This window comes from Polypterus senegalus, chromosome 12 (assembly GCF_016835505.1).
Source record: "Polypterus senegalus isolate Bchr_013 chromosome 12, ASM1683550v1, whole genome shotgun sequence".
Taxonomy (NCBI): domain Eukaryota; kingdom Metazoa; phylum Chordata; class Cladistia; order Polypteriformes; family Polypteridae; genus Polypterus; species Polypterus senegalus.
In genome coordinates, this window is record NC_053165.1 from 64,990,468 (window position 1) to 65,015,050 (window position 24,583).

The 24,583-nt window shown below is 34.5% G+C and overlaps 1 protein-coding gene across 14 annotated transcripts in view; it reads right to left on the minus strand.

The window, feature by feature from the left end:
* LOC120540858 (membrane-associated phosphatidylinositol transfer protein 2) overlaps window positions 1–24,583 on the minus strand; it is a 202,459-nt gene that overhangs the window by 159,234 nt on the left and 18,642 nt on the right. The window contains exon 2 of one of the 14 annotated variants that reach the window (XM_039771967.1): window positions 239–337. The exons of the other annotated variants lie outside the window; for them this stretch is intronic. The gene's annotated coding sequence lies outside the window, so the exon portion shown is untranslated. The remainder of the gene's footprint in view (window positions 1–238; window positions 338–24,583) is intronic. 14 annotated transcript variants of the gene reach the window in all.

Here is a 24,583-nt window from a genome sequence, read left to right on the forward strand (position 1 = left end):
AACAAAAACATAAATAGATTACACAATGGACTACAAAAAGTAAATGTGACATGATGTTTTTATATGATACCACCTTTATCTATAGATACTGTTTCAAAGAAGATCAAATCTTGATACGTTCATATATGTTAAGAAAGAAAAAGCATTTCATGGGATGTACTTACATTTTCACATAACAGCATCTGCTCTGTGAAATGCCCTGCATAAAATAAAATGTTTTATAAACCGAAAGACTAACCTGTGTGAGGAGGGCCGTATATTTTCTGCTAACAGATACAAAGTGGAGTTCAGCAGCTATTCTTATGGAAGCTGAATTTCTTCACACATTCTGCAGATTCTGTGAATGGCAAGGTTGTTGTATTCCTTTGTAAATATAACCGCTGAACTCAAGTTCAAAACAGCTGTCACATAAATCTGAACTTTGCTGACTACTGCAATCAGCACTGTCACTTTGACTTTGAGAGAAATGTTACATTCCAAACACCTCTCTAAAGTGTGTTTGTACTTTACAATCTATAGTAATTTAAGCATAAAAACATAGTTGGTTTCTGCAAATAAATAATTTCTTACTGCATTAAACCCTATACCAGAGAGTCCTAGTTTACCAAGCCCCCAAATCATTTGCACTTTCAGAAACAAAAGGTTCAGGTAACAAAAAAGTCAGAACTCTTTCTAGCAGCCCTTGGAGTATCTGAAACTGAGATTTTGTTGCCTTTAATAGGCACGGTCTAGTGGGAAAGTGTCTTTCTGCCTGCTCTATTAAAGAGTCTGGGCAGTCCTAGACAATTCCTTCTAGGGCCATGTGCCCTTTAGAAGATATAGGGTGCCACTATGTGGGATGTTTCCTTTCTGGTATCACTCACTTTTGGCCAGAGGAGCCAAGCATGTCTTCCAACTTTTGGGTCAACTACACTTTAACATTTTGGGACAGCATTACATACTCCTGCCCAGTCTACATTTCCATCTCTCTCTTGTTGGTGTCCATATTTAATGGTCTCCTATGGCATCTATCACATTAGTGCTGTCAGATCGAATGTCACCATTCAAACATGATTTGAATGTATGATAAAAACATCTTACTTGAAGACAAAAACATACATTTAAATGTAACATGGTTGTTTGCTTTACTTAACACTTCTGCATTGTGATACTTTATATCCAAAATTCATTACTGTATTTTAGATTTATTCAGGCTTTTCAAAATTTTGAATGATTACCTTGTTTCATCATCAGTAAAACCAACAGCCTTCTACTTTTTAAAAATAACCCTTTACGATGCATTTTAGGATAGATGTTTTTCTTTTTACTTCACAGCTCTACTGTTTTATCTACTTTTGATACTAACAACATATTTCTAGACACTTCTCCAGTGCCCTAAGAGTATTTCTCTCCTACAGCAGAGATCACATAGTTACTGCTGCTTTATAATAGAACTCTTAAGTAAAACATGGTTTAATTTAATGTTAATGAAAATGGAAAATCACTGGCATATTTTGAATTTGCTTTTATTATGTGCAGACCAGTTGCATACTGACTTGTTGAACATCACTTAAAACAATGAATATACTGTAAATATTTGGGTTAACTGTATTACATTTTTTTCTTTTTTGCATAAGAAACATTTTGTATATAATAGTGGGAAGACACACTGCTCTTAACTATGTTTAACAACAGAATTGGAATTTTTTCCACCTCTTGTACAAATACAGGAAGCCTGATGTTAAATGAAGTCAATGCAAGTCAAAACTGATGAGAAGAAATTATTCGAAAGAGAGAGGACACTAAAACTCATATTCTACTTGAAAAAAATTTAAAAAGATGAAGAGTGACAGTAGAGTTATTTCAAGAGTAGTAATCTGACATTTCAAAACAGGAAGCAAAATGTCAGCTCAAAGCTAAAAATGTGTGTTTATTAAAATCAGCCATTTCCTTCCTTTTTCAAAATTTAAAACCACGTTGTTCACAAAGTGAAAGCATAAATAATCAGCATATCACTGAATATTTATACAATATTTAATAGTGCAAATAGTGAATTTTATTGATTTAGTCATACTTTTCCTGTTTTCTGAAATTTTCTTACTGAAAGAAAAGTAAGATTATTAATCACTAAAAATCATACTTCTATAGATTCAACAACTTAATTATTAAACAATGAAAAGAGACCTAAAATATTTTCTCTTTGTTAGCAGTTGTGTAGTTCTTAGTTATCCCATTTCAAACTATAAATATGATTAGACCTTCAGATCATAATTAATTTTATTTTTAATAATGCTTTCAGATAAGAAACCTGGGTAACATAAGTAATTGGGATTAATAAAGTATCTATCTATCTATCTATCTATCTAATTTAATAGCATCCCATTTACCAATGATGACTGAGACTAAAAAGCTAATTTTTATTTCCTCAAAAACACACCACTATCATCATTAATTATTAGAAGAAGGACATAAGCTGCAACTGAAATAAGTTCACTTTGGTAATTTTAAGCATAAAACAAAAGCAAATTCCAATTCAGGTACTATATATAGAAAACAACGTGAAAAGTAAAAATGTTTGTGTGTGGGCCTGAGTATGTGTGGAAGAAGGCAGCACTAGCTATGACAAGTTATTTTACACAAAAACCAAACTCTAATTGATGTGACCTGGAAAGCACTGCAGCAGGGACAAAAATAGTATAATGAATATGTCTTGGAAGAATTAGTAATGTGTATATCTTCCTTTTCGCCCATGAGAGATTTGACACCTTTCCCATTAAAAAATCTTCCAAGATGACATTCGGCACATTAAGAGTTCATTAATACAGCCTAAAACATACTAAAAATAACTACATCACATCATCCACTGACAGTGTACACATCTGCAGAAATTCCTCTACCACAACACAGCTGATGGCTCCTTTTTATAAAGAGACTTTCTCTACAGGGAAAATACTCAAATTCTAACAAAGAAAATTACAATTTAAATTTGTTACATAATATTTTGGACTTTAAGTAACTAAAGTACAAAAATGTAAGCATATATAAATTTATAATAACACTGTTTATTAATGTAATAAAACTAGCATACAAATGATCAAAATGAAGTAATATAATTAAAACAGAAGAAACATATTAAGCCATTTAAGTATAATGCAGTATAAGTTTATTTTTTCTCCAGCCGTCTGGAGTTTTTTTGTTTTTTCTGTCCCCCCTAGCCATTGAACCTTACTCTTATTCGATGTTAATTAATGTTGATTTATTTTGTTTTATAATTGTGTCTTTCATTTTTTCTATTCTTTAATATGTAAAGCATTTTGAGCTACTGTTTGTATGAAAATGTGCTATATAAATAAATGTTGTTGTTGTTGTTGTATAAGGATAGGGAGAGGACAATGTTAAGATAATAGTCTCATTATTGCAATTTCTGTCACAAAGTAGTATAGCTAACAGGGCACAGGCCCTTGAATACTTACACAAGCAACAAATTTTAGTTTTTATGTTCAGATAATTGCCAATAAATATCTTATTTTTATTTCAACTATTTTTCAACTTTAATATATCACAAATGTATAATTCACGTATTTTAATACACAGAAGGTAATCTTCGGCCACGTACAAAATCATCCCTGTAGAATACGACACTTTCTGATCAACCCTTGTGCATATTGTATATTGACTCTTATAGAACCAAAATATTAATGAATTTTAATTCAATATATTCTTGTTAGCATTGTATATTCTATGTGAACAAAGGTACACATTTTCCTTATTAATCTCAGTGCTGTTCCTATGTCAATATTGGACTTAAAATTTTTTTTACATGGCTCATGACACTTCTGAATGGGAATTTCTATAGTTCAGATGGAATCCCCATGTACGAAGCAGAAATGAGCTCTGTGCTAAATAAGTAAAGCAAACAAATTAATACTACCAGAATGTAACCCACATATACCAGTTGATGCTGTATCATACAGTTAGGGTTAAAATACCTACAGCATTACAACAGCCTAACACGCTAATAATTAATTCATGAAATTATTTATTTATTTCTCATTTACAACTTTTAATGCATTAATTTACAAGCAGTACTAAATTCTAATGCAGACACACAATCATCTCAGAGTAAAAGGTCTTATTTTCATTTGTTAACTATCAACATATACACCAACAAATGTGTGCAGATATATGTTTAAAATTAATATTGTCAAATGCAAACAACCTTGGCAGTACACCTGCTCAATTATTCAACTGAACCACATCATCAGAGGAGACTGTGTGCAGAGGGTGCAGACCTTTAAATATCTGGGAGTGCAGCTGGATGACAAATTGGACTGGACTGCCAATACTGATGCTCTGTGTAAGAAAGCTCAGAGCAGACTATACTTTCTGAGAAGGTTGGCATCCTTCAACATCAGCAGTAAGATGCTGCAGATGTTCTACCAGACGGTTGTGGCGAGTGCCCTCTTCTACGCAGTGGTGTGCTGGGGTGGCAGCATAAAGATGAAAGACGCCTCACGCCTGGACAAACTTGTTAAGAAGGCAGGCTGTATTGTAGGAGTAAAGTTGGACAGTTTAACATCTGTGGCAGAGCAGCGGGCATTAAGCAAACTCCTGTCAATCATGAAGAATCCACTGCATCCACTGAACAGTGTCATCTCCAGGCAGAGGAGTAGCTTCAGTGACAGACTTTTGTCACTGTCTTGCTCCACTGACAGACTGAGGAGATTGTTCCTCCCCCACACTATGCGAATCTTCAATTCCACCCGGGGGAGTAAATGCTAACATTAATTTTATTTTTTATTTTTTTCATTTTTATTACTATTTAAATAATATTGTTTCTTTGTATCAGTATACTGCTGCTGGATTATGTGAATTTCCCCTTGGGATTAATAAAGTATCTATCTATCTATCTATAAGGTTAAACACATTCAGTATACAGCCAAATATATGCCAGTCTTAATGAAGGTACCTAGTATACAGTATGCAGATCACATGTTACTGTATATGCAGGGCTTATCAATTTCTAAGAAGAAAGAGACAACCAGTGTAATAGTTTTAGAAGCTCTATAGTTTTAACCTTGATCTGCTGTAATCATAGTACTTAGTAGATAAGAAATTGCTTTGCCTTGTCATGAATGTATGTGATCAAGCATACCATAGGTATACTGAAAAATTATTTTTTTTACACATGGAAAACAAACTAACTAAAATCAATAACAACAAACGAAATAAACAAAGAACTATGCAGCCTGCACAAGTACTAGAAACAAAGAACAAAGTGGTATTGACATTACAAAAAAATCATTCAAGGCAGATATTATCTGAACAACATTTTGCAAATTTACTAACTAATGAGGGATGACCTTAAGCATTTGGTTTCACCTTTACACCACTACTTTAGCCCAATACACTTAGAGAACATTAACTCTTCATATCTAGGGCACGATCCTCAGGTTCTGCTAGGTACCTCATAATGGCAGCTTCTTTTTCCCAATTAAGTAGCCAATATAGAAAATTGCACCTGTTAACATGTGCCTTGTGTATTAGGAAATCTGCATAAGGTAGTTATTAACTCAGTATGGACTTTGTATAACAGTTAAATATCTTGACTTGATTTTGCTTGTTTGGAGTTAACAACATTTGTAAATCTTCTGAAGACTGATGGACAGCTACAGTAGAAACAAAGTGGCTCATCAAAATTTTTCATACTGTGTTAAATCCTGAGAGTAAACTGTCACAATGAAAAGAACAAGTTAATGTTAAAGAAGTAAACACATTTCTAAGTGAATAAAGAGGAAGTATGTGGGATGCAACCAGTTACAATAACAATCTCACTATAACGAAAAAGCAGCTTCAAACATCAAAGATGATGTATTTGTGATAAAAATACGTAGTATACATTAGTGATGTCACTATCAACTATTTCATTAATTAAGTAATGTATGGGTAGTTCTGATAATTGAGTAATCTAGTAACAAAAAACTATATATTATAATGAATGTAATTAAATTGTCATACTAGATGTACAAGAATTTATTGGTAAAACATCTTATTCCACAGTTTTCCTTAATCCTCCTTTTTCTTCACAATTGACAAAATAGCTGCTGCACACACAAACACAGAAACAGAAAGGAAGGTGCAATTTCCACTGGATAAAGAGCAGACATTTATCAAAATAAAAAAGGGTACAGTTTAATTTTCAGGTCCAAGTTAAAGTAGCTGTTTGTTAAAGTATGTTTGTGACATATTGTGATTGGGTTCAGATCAGGTTTAGCTTTCCTTTCGATTCAAAGTGGCTGGCATTATTTTCAAATTAAAAAATTAAATCCAACCTCCAATAAGCTTTCAAAACAGCCCAAATGTGCAATGGCAAATAAGGAGCTTTCTTTGCAACAGGCGATCATGTCACATTTTGGTACCAATCAAATAATCCTGCACTTCCATTTTAACCATTTCTGATTTGAGAGTACAGGGTGTTTATGCATATCAGGTTTGTACATTTTACTTTTATTTTCAATTTCAGCAGTATTTTCCAAAAGAAGAATTTGAAAAATGCATACTGCATTTGTAAAGCATTATTTTTAAATTACCATTTACTGCATTCTAAATTTTTATTTCTTGATAACTACTGTGTGTATTTGCGGCATTTTATTGTTTTACAATGCAGTGCTCCCTTTCATTAGTATTTGCTATGTTAATTTCTCTGAATTACTGCAGATTCATTTTACTCTGTGCTACTTTCAACTTCTGCATGCTCTTTTCCTTGTGTTTAAAAAAAATATGAAATATAAATATGTAATTAGCAAAAATGTCAACTTTAAGCATTTTCTTTTTGTGACTTATGCAGTTAACCATTTCCTTTTCTATGACAACTCCTGCTTCTCAAGTAAATTATAAATATTGCAGCAACTTTGTGAAGTGTAAGGAATTTTATAAAACTTACTGTCTCATTTAATTCTGCATCTTACCAGTCAGGATTTGCACCATTTGTGTTACTACAAATTCATCTGACATTTAAACAACGGCCTACTTATTTTATGTGCATTTTAATATTAACACCTACATTCATCTACTCAAGATGAATTTCATGTGATTGTATACGTTGGTCAATAAACTGATTAAACTTATCCTAGACTTAAACCGTGGGTAAAAAAAAAATTGGAGCAAGCAAATCTTATACCTTTAATCTGTCACCATTGTCCTGCTTTTAGAGAAAATATTCAAATTATAGTTCATTAATGTGATTTTTGACATGACTTTTACCATTTTCATTTCATTTCATTTCCAAGCATACCCTTTCAATAGTTTTTTTTTCCTTTTTTTGCTACTTTTAATTCTGTCGCTACACATTTTTCTGTTCTGTCAGGTGAAGTGAGAATAATCTGATAGGGAATGGTGATCTGTTAACTCTGTCTGCCACATTTTGCTTCCTGTGCCATTCACACCTGGAGCTTCAAAATGAATTAAGAAAGCAAAAAATGGAACAATGGCATTCTGAGCTCTCAGTAGATGGATACGTTTCCTCACATTGGCCAAAGGATCAAATATCATTACTAAAGAAATATGATGTATTTTTATATATAACTGTTTATGTGTGTGTGTGTGTATATATATATATATATATGTATATATATATATATATATTGTGAGGGATTGCCGGCTGTGTATCCCGGCCAACACCCCAAACTGCCAGATGCAGCAATCCCTGCAACATGGAAGGGCCCCAAATTCCAGCTGGGCATCATGGAACTTAAGAGTTTTTCATCACAGTCTTGCTGGATACCATGGGGGCCACCAGGGGACGCTGCAGGGAGGCCCAGGGACTTATGCTTTCCTTATAACCCAGAAGTAATTCACAATTGCTGAAACGGAAGAAATGATATACTTCCGGGCTGAAGAAAAAGAGAAGTTTTTACCTGGCATAGAAGTGCTGGATAATCACATGGACTGAGGGCTCAGAAGCACTTCCGGGTCGAGGACTATAAAGGATTGTGGGAGATCCCAGACAGATGAGCTGAGTTGGGAGGCAGGGTGGCTAAGTGTCTGGGAGTGGAGGATTGTGATTTAATTACAGGTTGTTGGATTGATTTATTGAGTATTGTGGAGTGGAGGGTGCTTTGTGCATATTATTATTATAATAAATAATTTTTGGACTTTTATCTGGTGTCTGATGTGGTGTCTGAGGGTTCAAGGGAGCGAGAGAGCCCCTAATCTATCACAATAAATATATATATATATATTATACTAGCAAAATACCTGCACTTCGCAGCGGCGAAGTACTGCCTTAAAATTTTTATTAAGAAGAAAATTAAACCTTTTTAAACTGAGGGAAAATATACCAATAATTATTTGTTAAGGATCTCTTTGTATACCACATTGTCAGTTCGGCCCTCCGGTTGTAATAGCTGTGCGCTGAGCTTACTCTTGAGCATGCAACGTACAGTTGGCCATGTGAACAGTAATCTTGTTTCAAATCTCAAATCTGCTGTCATAATCAGTTTGAGTTTCATGGTTTGTTTCAATTACGACAGTATTTGTAGGACTTGTGTTGAAGAGACATTCGGCATCTGTCAAGCGTAAGTATACAACCTGTTTCATCGATAACTTTACATCCAGCTTTTGAGAGTTTAAACATTCATAAACATCAAAGTGTCCACTACTGAAATTGTCACCTGTGAATCTAAGATGTTTAAGAGGCATTGGCAGTTGTCAAAAGGTGTAAAATATTTGGCCATTTCGGTACACTTGAAAGCGACAACCGAACAATTTTACTCAATTTTACTAAGAAACATCTCAATGATTGCCAAGACTTTTGGGAAAATACCTTGTGGACTGATGAGACAAAAGTTGAACTTTTTGGAAGGCAAATGTCCCGTTACATCTGGCGTAAAAGGAACACAGCATTTCAGAAAAAGAACATCATACCAACAGTAAAATATGGTGGTGGTAGTGTGATGGTCTGGGGTTGTTTTGCTGCTTCAGGACCTGGAAGGCTTGCTGTGATAGGTGGAACCATGAATTCTACTGTCTACCAAAAAATCCTGAAGGAGAATGTCCGGCCATCTGTTTGTCAACTCAAGCTGAAGCGATCTTGGGTGCTGCAACAGGACAATGACCCAAAACACACCAGCAAATCCACCTTTGAATGGCTGAAGAAAAACAAAATGAAGACTTTGGAGTGGCCTAGTCAAAGTCCTGACCTGAATCCAATTGAGATGCTATGGCATGACCTTAAAAAGGCGGTTCATGCTAGAAAACCCTCAAATAAAGCTGAATTACAACAATTCTGCAAAGATGAGTGGGCCAAAATTCCTCCAGAGCTGTAAAGACTCATTGCAAGTTATCGCAAACGCTTGATTGCAGTTATTGCTGCTAAGGGTGCCCAACCAGTTATTAGGTTCAGGGGGCAATTACTTTTTCACATGTAGGTTTGGATTTTTTTTTTCTCCCTAAATAATAAAAACTGCATTTTGTGTTTACTTGTGTTATATTTGACTAATGGTTAAATGTGTTTGATGATCAGAAACATTTTGTGTGACAAACATGCAAAAGAATAAGAAATCAGGAAGGGGGCAAATAGTTTTTCACACCACTGTATATATTACACACACTCACACACCCATATATACACACTCACACCCACACGTGTCTCTGCCACTCATGTTATGAAGGTGTTTGAACGCAGGTCATAAGACTTATATTTGGCTGGTTAAGCAGCAGATTAGTTTAAAAAGTTTTTAAAGGGATAAAATTTTAATCAGAATTGACTGTTCAAGTAAAATGAAATAGGTCATCGGTATAAGCCTTAAAAAAATCTGATCAGGGCATCCCTTGTAAAAGTTAATAATAAAAAGTTGTTAAATGTGGTAAAAAATTCTTAGCACATTATTGATCAAACCAGAATAACAGAAAAGATTTACAGGCTGAGATATTATTCAATTATACCCTATTTACACCATACCATTATACCACCATGACTAGCTTTAATTAAAAAAAAATATCAATCAGGATTTATAACTGAACTTTTATTCATATTCAAGTACTGTACTTCTATCAATATGAATTGCCAGGAAATGGGATACTATATAGGCTAGGTATTGTTTAGTCCTCCAGTGTTTTTGAAGGAACACTTTGTAAATACATCAGATCTCAAAGGGAAAAATGTTGAATAATCTCTCGATTATAAAGAAAAAATGTTGCGATGAGACAAGACTTTTTTTCTGTGACGAGACGTGATCTTTTCAAGAGAGACTGAGAGACACTTTCATGTCCCGCGAAGCAAGTCCCATGATGTACATGCAGAGCAGGTTAGAGATAATGTAAGCAGAAAAATTCGAAAGTCTCAAAAAAATTAGAGTAAAGATTGCATTAGCGCAAACGGAAAATATTAGTTGGTGAAATAATGGAACAGCGTAAAGAGATCGAATAGTGTTTTGAGGATGCCTAGGAGAGAAGAGAGAAAAGGCAGTGAGATAAATGGACAGCTGCTGTACAGGCTTTTAAATGTTTGAAGCGCCGCACGAAATGCAGATCACGTGGCGCAGCAGCAGCAAGCCAGCAGCTGATCGAGGAAAGAGAAAGCAAAAAATAAAAACTGTATTTGTTTCCCACTGTATCACCGTTTAAGAGGGATTTCGGAGGAGCGGCCACATTTCCTTGGGGTGCGTTCAGCCCCCCTTTTCAGAACAGAGCGTAGCGTGGGGGGGAGGGGTTGTCGACCGAAGCGAGCAGGGGGCAAAGCCTCCAGTAATATTTTAAAAAAAATTTACAAGAATAAAAGCCATTCCACATCTTTTGGCTTGGTAGCCTGTGTAGCAGTATTTAAACATTGTTCCAAGTAACTAATTATGAAAAGATCCATTAAATTCACACTTCAATCAATCAGCAGTCTATCTTAGAATAAATGGTACTTGCGGAGTTAATGCTTGGTAGAGACAACTGTTGCTATGCCATTTAGAAATGCTAAGCTCCAAGTAAGGAAACCAATTTCAATACTCTCTTAGGAAAGTCTAATGCTGTCAGCACAAAAAAAAAAACAGGACACTTTAATGGACTGCCAAACAAATTATACTTTTTACATTTACTAATTCCAACCTGTGTGCAAGGAAGTTACTTTTTTTTTGGCTCAGATAGCATTAGAAAAGGCAATTTCTCTTTCTACTCATCATCTAGAAGACTTATGTTATAGAAATTCTATTATTAATATCGTTTTTAGGTCAAATCTGTCACAAGCTATATATAAAACAAAAACATTTAGATACATAATAAAGAACACTGTTTTTCGAGTTTTTTTTACTAATATGTGAGTCAAGAAATTAAATTAAAATGTAACATTCCTAGAAATTCTGACTAGTATGCCTAAATTTACATGCTTGAATAGGTGTGAATTATATGCGGTAAAGAAGCTGGGCTTACACAGAATCAAGGAGTGGTGGGTCATATTTTGGGAATGCCATGGACTATCACTAGTGCTCTCAGTGCAATAAAGAGTATTGCTGAATCCATGCAAAAGCTGAGATTTTGACTTTTATTTTCTTACCCATTAGGAGTTTATTAAACCAATTTGTTTCACAAAAAGGAGAACTGGAACATGACCATGTCTGTATAACTGCTAGGGAATTACCATTCTAAACTCCAAGTCCCCTTGATATATACCTCCCTCAATCTGACTTTGTTTGCTCAAGAGAATGGACCTACACTGGGTTAAGATCATGGGTTTGTGTTCATCCAAACAAGAAGAATCTTTTTTTTTTCTTCCGGGTATGTAACCCTGTCTCTCCTACTTGCCAAGACTAAGCTTACATCTGTAAGCTCAACAAAACAAAGTATTATTTAGGGTATTAGAGTTCTGAATATTGACAAAGACTGGACCATCCTTGCAAATCTGCAAATTACAGTGTTTCATAAAAGCTGGAAAGTTTGCAAAAATTGCTGCAATGCAAAATGTAACACTGTGACATGCGCTAAGTGAGCCCAAGCCTCACACACCTGTTCGACTTTTTTTCTTAATGACTGTAATGTTTTCACCACCATTTATCATTTAGGTTTACCATGGGAAAATAGGATATACTAACTTTTCTGAAAGATTTTGCATAATCGTTTATCTGCTGTTTTACCTCCTTTACATTCCAGTCAGAGTGATGCATACAAGGAATTATCTTAAACTAGGCCCAATTCCACAAACACCAAGCTACCCTCAGCAGACAAAGCACATACTTTCACGATCAGCTCCACTAGTCTCTCCTAAGTAGTGACTGGGTGTGTGTACCAATGTAAACCAATTTAAAAAATATCAGAAAATAGTTCACATAATTAGTGTTTGATTAGTGTTTTTCATTGTGCTCCTTCAAAAAATACAATCTTATTGATCCTATTTGTTTTTCAGAAAGGATAGCAAGACTTCTACACATTGCAATGCATTGTTGGTGGGTTGGGAGCATGGACTAATACAGCGCATTGCTGCACCCAGCAAACGATGAACCACCTCAGGATCCCATAGTAATCTACAAAATATTTCTTCCTGAGGCTTATGGCCTCAAGGGTCTTGACACACTGGCAGCCAGCTGTTTTGACATTATTTCTAAGGCCTCTGCCCCAGAAAAAGTTTGAGGGGAAAGGGTAGGCAGTGAATAATTTTTTTTCACAGGATCGGTTATTTGCAGTCTTGCTCAACAATTGCTAGGATACAGACTATAAGAATTATAAACAGAAAGGCAAGCAAATGTGTACAGTTCTTTATTAATAATGAATAAAATTTCACTGGCCTCTAGTTTTTCAATATTTTTTTAAGCTGCTTTTGTCTCTTTACAATAGGACCTTCTGCACCAGCCAAGCACTGACACAACGTAAGTATAACCAGAGAAGACACAGATGAACTCCATATTTTTAGGTGTTTGGTACAGTGATCAATGCATTTCTGACTATGGGGCTGGGGTGGGGCAAAGTTCTTACAATTTTGTGTGTGCTGTTTGTTTAATCCAACTTTCTTTAATATCATCTAATGAGGAAGATCTGATTACATTTTATGAGCTGTTTGACAAGAAATCCAGAAAATTCCAATGGATTATCACAAATTTTCTTGTAATATGGCAATGTGCACACATCAAATAACACCCAATTATATTTATCACAAATGAGACAGAAATGCAATAATTAAAAAAAAAATTAAGAAGAAAAACAAGTGAGAAAAGAGTGTTTAGTGAGGAATGCTCTGTATAGAGGATATACAAAAAACTGCCTATAAGAGCCAGGATTGTCTTAAAACAAACATCAGCCATCGGCTCATTAATAAGTGTAAACCCATACTAGAAAAACTCTCTCCGATACAAAAAAATACTGTAAATTACATCTTCCTTACATAACTATATGGTGTTGTTATCAAATGCTGTTAACTACTCAGTTATATATGTGTTATAAAAAAGGTAAAGAATGTATGCCTGACTAGCAAACACATTTCACGCACTGTATAACAGCTGCACAAGCAGCACTATATCCATTGCAAGTACACTGTCATGCTGATTAGGCCAAAACAAGTCTTTATTTTCTTTTAGGCACACACCAAAGTTTATGAGCAGGATAATTTGAGAACACATTCAGTTTAGGTAACTTGTGAGAGCTATAGGAGTTACTAAAATTAATTTAAGATAGACTCATATTAGTGAGACTGACACCAGCAGAACAAGGAAATACATATTTGAATAAAATAACGACAGATAGACAGATACTTTATTAACCCTAAGGAAACTGTAGTGTCACTGTTGCAGACAAAGATGGCACAAGTATACATAATAACAAGAATTATAATAGTCTTAGTTATGACCACAATGTACAAATACACATATAATAAGATTTAATGTATCTTTAAATAGATTAATAAAAGGACAGTAAGGACAGTTTACTAAGTGTAAAGTTAACAGAATTAAACTTACTTCTAAAGTATAATTTAATAGCACAGAATGTCAGTCTTTGGCACATTATATTGCACATAACATCTAGTCTTTCAAGGAGTCTGTTGTTCTACGTACAAAGTAATTCATTAATCAATTTTTTACAGAGAATTACATAATTTTCTGTGCTAAATAACATGCGACAAGTCACCACTTGGAGTAAGCCGAGTAACAAATAGTAATAAAAGAAGCAGGCAAATATATGCATAAACACAGATAAGAGACTCTAACAATACAGTACTAGGAAAACCTCTGCAAAATAGCAGTCTTCAAATCAGAAATATGAAGGTTAAAACATTATAATTCAAAACAGTATGGAAAAATAACAAGAATTTAGAAACTATGAAAGATGAAGTAAAAAGTGATGTTGGGAATCAGTTTAGCTATATCAGTGAAAATGCAAGAAGCAACTACCTTCTTTTAGTAATCTTTATTATAAATACAATGTCTCTGCAGTATTCATTAGCTACTCAATATAAAAAGGTACATACAATAAAGTAAACTGTACATTTAATTTTTCCCTCCAATTTGGTATTCCATATCTGCAAGTTAAAACACTGACACAAAAGTGAAACTGACTAAATACTGGGGGAAAAGAGATGCTACAAATAGGGGTTTAAGTATTCATATTTATTATTTAACTGTTTTTTAAGTATTTTTGGAAATAAACTATTTATTGACATATGTATTAAGCTTACAGTGACTCGGTAGTTTAATAGAATGGCCCAATAAAATAATTACAAGTTACAGAAGTCATTTTGAGTTTTTTTGGGTATAGGATATGTATGTATTTTTTTTATGTATTTTTGAATATGTTTTTTAAAATGAGGCTGTCTTCCCTTTAGTATTGATGGAAATATCCAGATTGCCACACTAGAGTATTTTATACTGCAAATCACAATTTGTAGTAATATGAATGTAAGAATCTTGTTTCCCAAGTGGAGAGGGGGAAATAAAATAAGGACCCATATTTGATACTATTATATTTGCAATACAGCCAACAAAGTGACAGTAAAAAAAAATAAAGGAAGTAAACATCTATACAGTCCTCTCTCACTATAAACATTGGCAGAAATATGAAAATTAAAGTTGTGCATTATTCTGTATATAATATTATATGCAGTGTCTGTTTTCTAGAAAAATTGCAACCCAACTACTCTAAAGATGACAAATTTAAAGGAACTTTCACGTGAAAAACTGAAAACATGAAAATAAACCATTCTTAGCTAACACTTCTAAATGTAACAACTTCTGTTTGTGAGTTTTAGAAAGTAGGCTGCTTACTATATAATGCAAATTTTAGCAAAATCACCAAGGTTGTCAGACAGAAAAGTTTATTTTAGCATCTGACTTTTCATGTATTTATATTTTATCAAACCAACCAATGTAAAAATGAACATAAGCAGCTGTTGTATAAAAATACATTAAATAACTGTAAAGAATATTCTTTTGTTTTAAACCTATAATGGCAAAGGCCAGATTCTTCTAGTACTGAGCATATTTTAAATTTCTCTTGCTCATCCTCTATTGGAATACAGTTTTGATGTCCTGCAGAGATGTCTGTGGCAGTGAATAAATGCTACTTCACATTGTATTTTACTCATTAAAAATAGCAAAAATTTGCCAAAAGGTTTTGGACATGGCCAAAATAAAGCCAAGGTAAAACAACTTACACCAATTAAGAAATAAAATCTTACATATACATTATTGTCTCCTCATAAAAGTACTACGTTGTCATATTCAATACATCTACAGGTAAGTTTTAAATAACATACAAATACAAATTGTTGAAAGAAAAGTAAGTATGCATTGGCTTTGTTATTGACTGAAATGGAATTGCATCCAACTCTTCAGTTTAAGGTTATTTTCTTTGAAAATCATATAAGGATTGCTTTAACGTTCTCTATTTGAATTAATATAATCCGACAATAGTACAAACACCGAGGACTAGACTCCACATTAATTGAAAGCCATTTACCCATTCTATTGGCACCCTGAGTTAAAAGCATCTGCTTCGTGCTCCATAAGCTTTAAATCAAACCACTCAATTAAGTAAATTTGCTGAAATACAACAATGACATTGCCCAGGTTCTGCCATACCAGGTGCACTGTGCTGTCAACACCTTACAAACCAGATACATGATGACAGTGAGCAAAACTCACTGTGCATGTTTGCATCTACATGCACAAAATGAAACACAAATACTGATCTCAGCCTAAAATCCTCATGCATTTACATCAAGCATCCTTTTGATTACAGGAACATTTGAATTAAAGTAAATAAAAATGCAAACTAACTTGATAGTATGTGTCAGGCAACAGAACATATAACCAAACAAGTATCTAAGCAAAAATACAAATGGATATTCAATAATTTAAGGCTAATATATAGACACACTTATAAACCATCTATAGCATTAGCATAAATGCGTAACATTACATGGTATAATATTCTTAAATTTACTTAATCCAATTCATGGTCAGAGGCGTTGATAGTGATTGCCAGGCCCCATTCTGGCATCAGTGAATGCAAGGCAGGAACCACTAGGCACTCTATTGCAGTGTCCTTCCATACACACAAACCCACAAAGGCCCAATTTTAAGTTAACGCAACAGACACGTCTTTGGAGACAAGGAAGAAAAAACAGCATACAAAGAAAAAGCCATGTTGACACTGAAAACATGGGTGTACCCTTTAAAGACTAATTCAAATCTAAAAATAAGTGCTCAAAGGTAACCAAGATATATTCTTACACATTACTTTAGTCTTCACTTTTTATTTAAAAAAAGTGTAATATCAAAAAGCCATGTATTTTAATAAACTTAATAAAAGTCAAACCTGAAAACTATGGAACATAAGTAAATATTTAAGTAAAATTGTACTCTGTCAGAAACAAAGTTGCTTTTCCTTCCATCCCTACCATTGCTGGAGGAGGACTGTTTTCAAAAACAAGAATGTGGTAATAGTGTGTCATGAAGTTCAACAAAGAAATTGTTAGCTAGCCATCATTTTTGTGATTGAAACTGCCTTGCAAAACAATACCAAAGACAACTTATGTCTACTACAAGATACAATTGGTTGTTTACTAAAAATATGATCATATTCAAATTCAGAAGTGAATAAGAAACTTGAAAGACGTTTGACAGGAGCCTAAAGGCCTGTAGTATGCAACCCATAAAAACAATAATATGTCATTTTAATTTATGCATTAAATGGTTATGGAATTAAGTTAATTTTTATCATATTTAGTAGTAATGCTTTCACTTGTTCAGAATATAATGAAATTATTACTTGTCCAACCAACATGTAACACACTTCGATGCCATAATAAAAAAAGGATATATTAAAACATAAAACAAGGTTTTTATATATTTGTCAACAATGTTATTTTTACATTTATACTCAAATGTAAAAGTATTTTAGTTTGTAATGGGAACAGAATATTACTTAAAATTATGTAAATTATAGAGTTAGGTCCATAAATAATTGGACAGAGATGACTTTTTTCTCATTTTGGTTCTGTACATCACCACAATGAATTTTAAATGAAACAACTCAGATGCAGTTGAAGTGCAGACTTTCAGCTTTAATTCAGTGGGTTGAACAAAAAGTTTGCATAAAAATGTGAGTCAACTAAAGCATTTTTTAAACACAATCCCTTCATTTCAGGGGCTCAAAAGTAACTGGACAAATTAAATACAGTAACTGGAAATAAAATGTTCATTTCTAATACTTGGTTGAAAACCCTTTGCTGGTAATAACAGCCTTAAGTCTTGAACTCCTGGACATCACCAGATGCTGGATTTCCTCCTTTTTAATGCTCTGCCAGGCCTTTGCTGCAGCGGCTTTCAGTTGCTGTTTGTTTGTGGGCCCCTCTGTCCGAAGTTTAGTCTTCAACAAGTGAAATGCATGCTCAGTTGGGTTAAGATCAGGTGACTGACTTGGCCATTCAAGAATTTTCCACTTCTTTGCTTAAATATTCTCCTGGGTTTCTTTGGCTGTATGTTTTGGGTCATTGTCCACCTGTATCATGAAACGCCCGCCGCACAATCAATTTGATTGCATTTAGCTGGATTTGAGCAGACAGTATGTCTCTGAACACCTCAGAATTCATTCGGCTGCTTCTGTCCTGTGTCACTTCATCAATAAACACTAGTGTCCCAGTGCCACTGGAAGCCATGCACGCCCAAGTCATCACACTGCCTGCCTCCACCGTGTTTTACAGATAATGTGGTATGCTTTGGATAATGAGCTGTTCCACGCCTTCTCCATACATTTTTTTTGCCATCATTCTGGTAGAGGTTGATCTTGTTTTCATCTGTCCAAAGAATGTTTGTCCAGAACTGTGCTGACTTTTTTAGATGTTCTTTAGCAAAGTCCAATCTAGCCTTTATATTCTTGAGGCTTATGAGTGGCTTGCACCTTGCAGTGCACCCACTCTATTTACTTTCATGCAGTCTTCTCTTTATGGTAGACTTGGATATCGATACGCTGACCAAGCTCTGGAGAGTGCTGTTCACTTGGCTGGCTGTTGTGAAGGGGTTTCTCTTCACCATGGAAATGATTCTGCCATCATCCACCACTGTTGTCTTCCGTGGACGTCCAGGTCTTTTTGTGTTGCCGAGTTCACCAGTGCTTGCTTTCTTTCTCAGGATGTACCAAACTGTAGATTTTGCCACTTGTAATATTGTAGTAATTTCTCGGATGGGTTTTTTCTGTTTTCGCAGCTTAAGAATGCCTTCTTTCACCTTCATGGAGAGCTCCTTTGACCGCATGTTGTCTGTTCACAGCAAAATCTTCCACATGCAAACACCACACCTCAAATCAACTCCAGGCCTTATTATCTGCTTAATTGATAAGGACATAACTACGGACTTGAACACATCTGCCAATGAAATAGCCTTTGAGTCAATTGTCCAATTACTTTTGAGGCCCTGAAATGAAGGGATTGTGTTAAAAAAATGCTTTAGTTGTCTCACATTTTTATGCATTTTTGTTTGTTCAATCCACTGAATTAAAGCTGAAAGTCTGCACTTCAACTGCATCTGAGTTGTTTCATTTAAAATTCATTGTGGTAATGTACAAAGCCAAAATGAGAAAAAAGTCGTCTCTGTCCAAATATTTATGGACCTAACTGTATATACATTATTTTTAAGCTGTGAGACTAGATCCTTTTGAAATGTAAACAGCCATACACAAAAAACAGCACAGAGGTGAGGGTGAGGTATAACATTATTTTATATGCAGTAATATTCTGATTACTGAGTAATGCATAGAGAAGAGATGCATAGGACATTGCATCATTCCAAGGACTAATTCTTGTAAATGATACCTGCTTAAGAAAATAAAAAGAGCAACTAAATTGACCTGCTCCTTGCTGTCTGCTTATCATAATGGTTTAACATTTTAGTGCTGTACTGTTGTAATTTTAACCAAGCTAAGTATGAGCATATCCACTGCCTCATCCCTTACAAAGTATGATGAATAAACCTTGCTGTCATCTTTGTTACCTTGGTGTAACCATCACACTTTTTGCACGTTGACTGGTTCTATCCTCCTCTGCAGGGTTTATAGTTTCTTGTTTACTTTATTTCATGTTGTGAGTTACAACTTCCCCTTTAATTATAACATAATAATAATAATAATAATAATAATAATAATAATAATAATAATAATAATAATAATAATAATAATTGTATTTATATATCAAAAATTATTATTTGCATAGATATTCCAGGTCCCTCTGTCTATATGAACCAGGACCAAATGCTAAATTCCTTCTTGCTTCCAGAAGGATGACCCCTGAACTAATCGCTTTGAAGAACCAGCTAACCTCACTATATTTTGATTCACCTACAGCTGCCTGCATTCTAAATTAAGAGACCATTCTCTCGCTCCATTCAAAACAGAATTCTATCATCTCCTTTGTCAAATTCTGTATTAGAATAAATTTGTGGTGCAGTGGACCCATTAGAACAATTAGAACAATTAGAACAATCTAGACGAGAACAGGCCATTCAGCCCAACAAAGCTCGCCAGTCCTATCCACTTGCTTCCTCCAAGAAAACATCAAGTCGAGTTTTGAAAGTCCCTAACGTCTTACTGTCTACCACACTACTTGGTAACTTATTCCAAGTGTCTATCGTTCTTTGTGTAAAGAAAAACTTCCTAATGTTTGTGCGAAATTTACCCTTAACAAGTTTCCAACTGTGTCCCCGTGTTCTTGATGAGCTCATTTTAAAATACAAGTCTCGATCCACTGTACTAATTCCCTTCATAATTTTAAACACTTCAATCATGTCACCTCTTAATCTTCTTTTGCTTAAACTGTAAAGGCCCAGCTCTTTTAATCTTTCCTCATAATTCAACCCCTGTAGACCTGGAATCAGCCTAGTCGCTCTTCTCTGGACCTTTTCTAGTGCTGCTATGTCCTTTTTGTAGCCTGGAGACCAAAACTGCACACAGTACTCAAGATGAGGCCTCACCAGTGCATTATAAAGGTTGAGCATAACCTCCTTGGACTTGTACTCCACAGATCGTGCTATATAACCTAACATTCTGTTAGCCTTCTTAATGGCTTCTGAACACTGTTTGGAAGTTGATAGCTTGGAGTCCACTATGACTCCTAAATCCTTCTCATAAGGTGTACTCTCGATTTTTCGACCGCCCATTGTGTATTCAAACCTAATATTTTTACTTCCTATGTGTAATACTTTACATTTACTGACATTAAATTTCATCTGCCACAGATCTGCCCAAGCCTGTATGCTATCCAAGTCCTTCTGTAATGATATAACGGATTCCAAATTATCTGCTAATCCACCTATCTTGGTATCATCTGCAAACTTAACCAGCTTGTTACTTATATTCCTATCTAAATCATTTATATATATTAAAAATAGCAGCGCCCTAGCACTGACCCCTGTGGAACACCACTCTTAACATCAGCCAGTTCTGATGAGGTTCCTCGCACCATCACCCTCTGCTTCCTGTGTCTGAGCCAATTCTGCACCCATCTAAAAACATCACCCTGAATTCCCACTTCTTTTAACTTGATGCCCAACCTCTCATGTGGCACCTTATCAAATGCTTTCTGAAAGTCCAGATAAATAATATCATAAGCTCCACTTTGATCGTATCCTTTTGTTGCCTCCTCATAGAATTCCAACATGTTAGTAAAACACGACCTCCCCCTTCTGAACCCATGCTGACTGTTCAGAATAACTCCTGTCCTTGTCATGTGTTGCTCAATCTTATCCTTAATAATTCCTTCCATTAATTTTCCTGTGATGCTTGTTAAGCTTACTGGCCTATAGTTGCTTGGATCTGCCCTGTCACCCTTTTTATATAATGGGATGATATTTGCCATTTTCCAGTCCTTTGGAATCTCTCCAGTGCACAGTGACTTCCTAAAAATACGTGTCAAGGGTTTATATATGTACTCACTAGCCTCCTTAAGAACACGAGGATAAATATTATCTGGGCCTGGTGATTTGTTTGATTTCATCTTATTTAATCTGAGCAGCACTTCTCCCTCTACAATTTCCAAATCCCTCAGTACCTCCTTAGTAGTTGTGTTTACCTCTGGCAGGTTATCCACTTGCTCACTTGTAAACACCTCAGAAAAATGTAAGTTTAGGGCATCTGCTATTTCATTAGTTGAGCTTAGTGGTGCAGAGAGCTGGCATTACTGTTGTTCTTGGTGGACTGGTGAAGGACTTGAGTATGGGTTGAAGGTGTGACTGACAAACCCTTTTGGGATTGTGATTTCTTATATACAATCATATCTGTATTTTTGGATTATAGTAATAAAAAAAAATTTTAAATGACAGAAAGCATTCATTTATGATAGAAAATTAACATGTAAAAAAGTATTATATTTATACAAATAATTCATTTAAACACAATTTAAAATCATATTTTACCTGTGTAAACATATAGAATAAGGGTGTTTCAAGTAGCACCCAAAGCAGGTAGAGGAAGTTAAAAGTATCTATAGTTAAATAATTAATTTGGAAAAATAAATACTGTAAATATTTTACAAATTTCAACTATGAAAACAAAAAGGTGGCAGTGACAATTAAAGGCATTATAAAAGAATAGGCCTAATGAGGAGGCATTTCCACAAAGAAATGCTAAGAGCTTTTAGCAGGGATTCACATGTGCAATAAGTGTTAAGACAAGAATTTTTTTTTCACTTTAAATCAAAACATGATAGTCATGTCCACTGCACAGTGTGAATTGCTAGTTAAGAAAAAAACTGACTCCAGAATGTTATTTTTAAACTGTGGAAGACAAATGCAAATCTGAAGGACACAGTATAATAATGATTTGGGTCAAAGGGTGCACATAAAGCAAGTGTCTGAGCTCATATTGTAACAGGAAGCTTCCTAATTTCTAATCATTTGCCCTGTAGTGCACATTGATACTTGAAAAATAGTGTTTAAAGGACAGAGGTCACTTCTATTAGAGTCACAGGTGGAATACATTATTAACTAAATGCTATTTTCATTTAAAAGATCACACCTAACACTTGTTTTAACATCCACTGCTTTGTAATAATTTAAAATCAGTTAGAATTACAATTTTCATGGGCAAAATAATTTCTAGGTCCTTAGTGCCTTGTTCAACTAATGGGTAACTTTTATAATATTAACTAATATTTGAATGCTTTGTCTTGCTCATTTTAATCTTAGGAACAGAGCTCCATCTAAGAAACAAAAAACAAAATCTTTCTAGCTTTATGATGTATCTGTATTGAATAGCAGTTTGTGAAAATCAACTACAGGTGCAGGAATATTTGATAATTCAAACAGAAGGAAGTAAGACTTGAAAATGCATGGAAGGAATTCAGGTATGTCTGAGGACTTAATTGTTTTAAGTTTTTTTGTGTTTATTTAATCATTATTTTCATCATTTTTGTTTATTAGATATTTTGCAATGACTAATTTTACAAAATAACAGTGATGTATGTAATTAAATGTATTATAACAGTACATAAAAGATGTTTTTAATAGCATTTTACAATATTGTAGTTAAAATCCAAGCACATATAAGCTTGTGGTGGCTGGAATTGCTTACATAAACACTAATTCTAACTGAAGTGATGTAAAAACTGTATTGAAAGATAGACTTCTGTTATGTGTCGGTTGGGTAGGGCCAGTGGCTAACTGTAGTTGGTATTTATTAAATATAAATTTGTTTTAAAGATGCACCAGATGGAGAATTAAAATCTATGTTGTAATCCACCCAAATGTTCAAACAATTGATATGGCAGCCAGCTGTAACCTACATGACTCTACTGGCTTATCAATAATTGCATTTTGGATCTGTTTTTCTTTCAGGAGCAGCTACCTTAAATGTAAAAGTGGAAAATATACCAATTAAAGTGAACTCAATGTAAATTTGAAATAAGACTTTGAAATTTGAACAGAGCATTCTTTTGGAGATAGCTTAAGAAAACTGAACGCCCCTGAAAAATGTTCTTGAATAATATGTGAAGCAAGTTTTAATGGAATTGGTCCACTGTGAGTTGGGATGTCTCATGTAGGCTATCTATCCATCCATTTTCCAACCCGCTGAATCCGAACACAGGGTCACAGGGGTCTGCTGGAGCCAATCCCAGGCAACACAGGGCACAAGGCAGGAACCAATCCTGGGCCTTTGGACTGTGGGAGGAAACCGGAACGCCCAGAGGAAACCCACGCAGACACGGGGAGAACATGCAAACTCCACACAGGCAGGACCCGGGAAGCGAACCCAGGTCTCCTAGGCAGCAGCACTACCACTGCGCCACCGTGCCGCCACTCATGTAGGTTAACAGATAAAAACAAATTGAATTAGCTCTATCAAAGTATTTCAAATGATGCTATACTGGAATGAATTGTCATATTTATTGAAACATGACACTGGTAGCAGTGTAAAATGGCCAGCAACAATAATAGTTCAAGACTGCCATAGTATGCACAAACTCTCTCAAAAAATCCTTATGAAATGTTTGCAATTATCTTATATTTCACTTAAAAAAAACAATCTTACATGTTTAGATTAAATAAATACACAATGCTATATCTTTAAACAAAATTTGTATATAACTAATACATATTGTAGAATTGTTTTCCAGTCATCAAGCACTAAGATCCTATACAGAACAGACATAAAACTAACCTAAATGCTTTAATAAAACATGTTTTCTAACCTGATAAGATAGTGTTGTTTTCAGAAAAGCTGGTATTTTCATTTTTCATAGCTGAGAAATAATAGTGGTCCTGGTCGATGGAAAGCTTCACACATTTGATTTTTTTTTGTTTGTTTGTTTGTTTTTAACATCCTTAAGAAAGCATGTCTTTCTAAACATAACATTCATTGCTCTGACAAAAGAACAGAACAAATGTGTTTTTTAAATATAGTGTACAGACACTAACAAAAAACGTACAAAGTCTAGCATTAAATCTAAGTGCAGTTGCATAAGATAATGCAAATGAATTACCCCAGGCAGAGTAAAGGAGGTTCCTTTAATTGGAGCTGCTAGCGAGACAGAAATCCGCTCATATTATACATATAATTAGAGTCATTGTTATGTTCTTAAACTAAATGATGATTTTTGAAACTAAAGAGTGAATTATTTTGACATTGTTTGCCTTGAATATGTTTATGA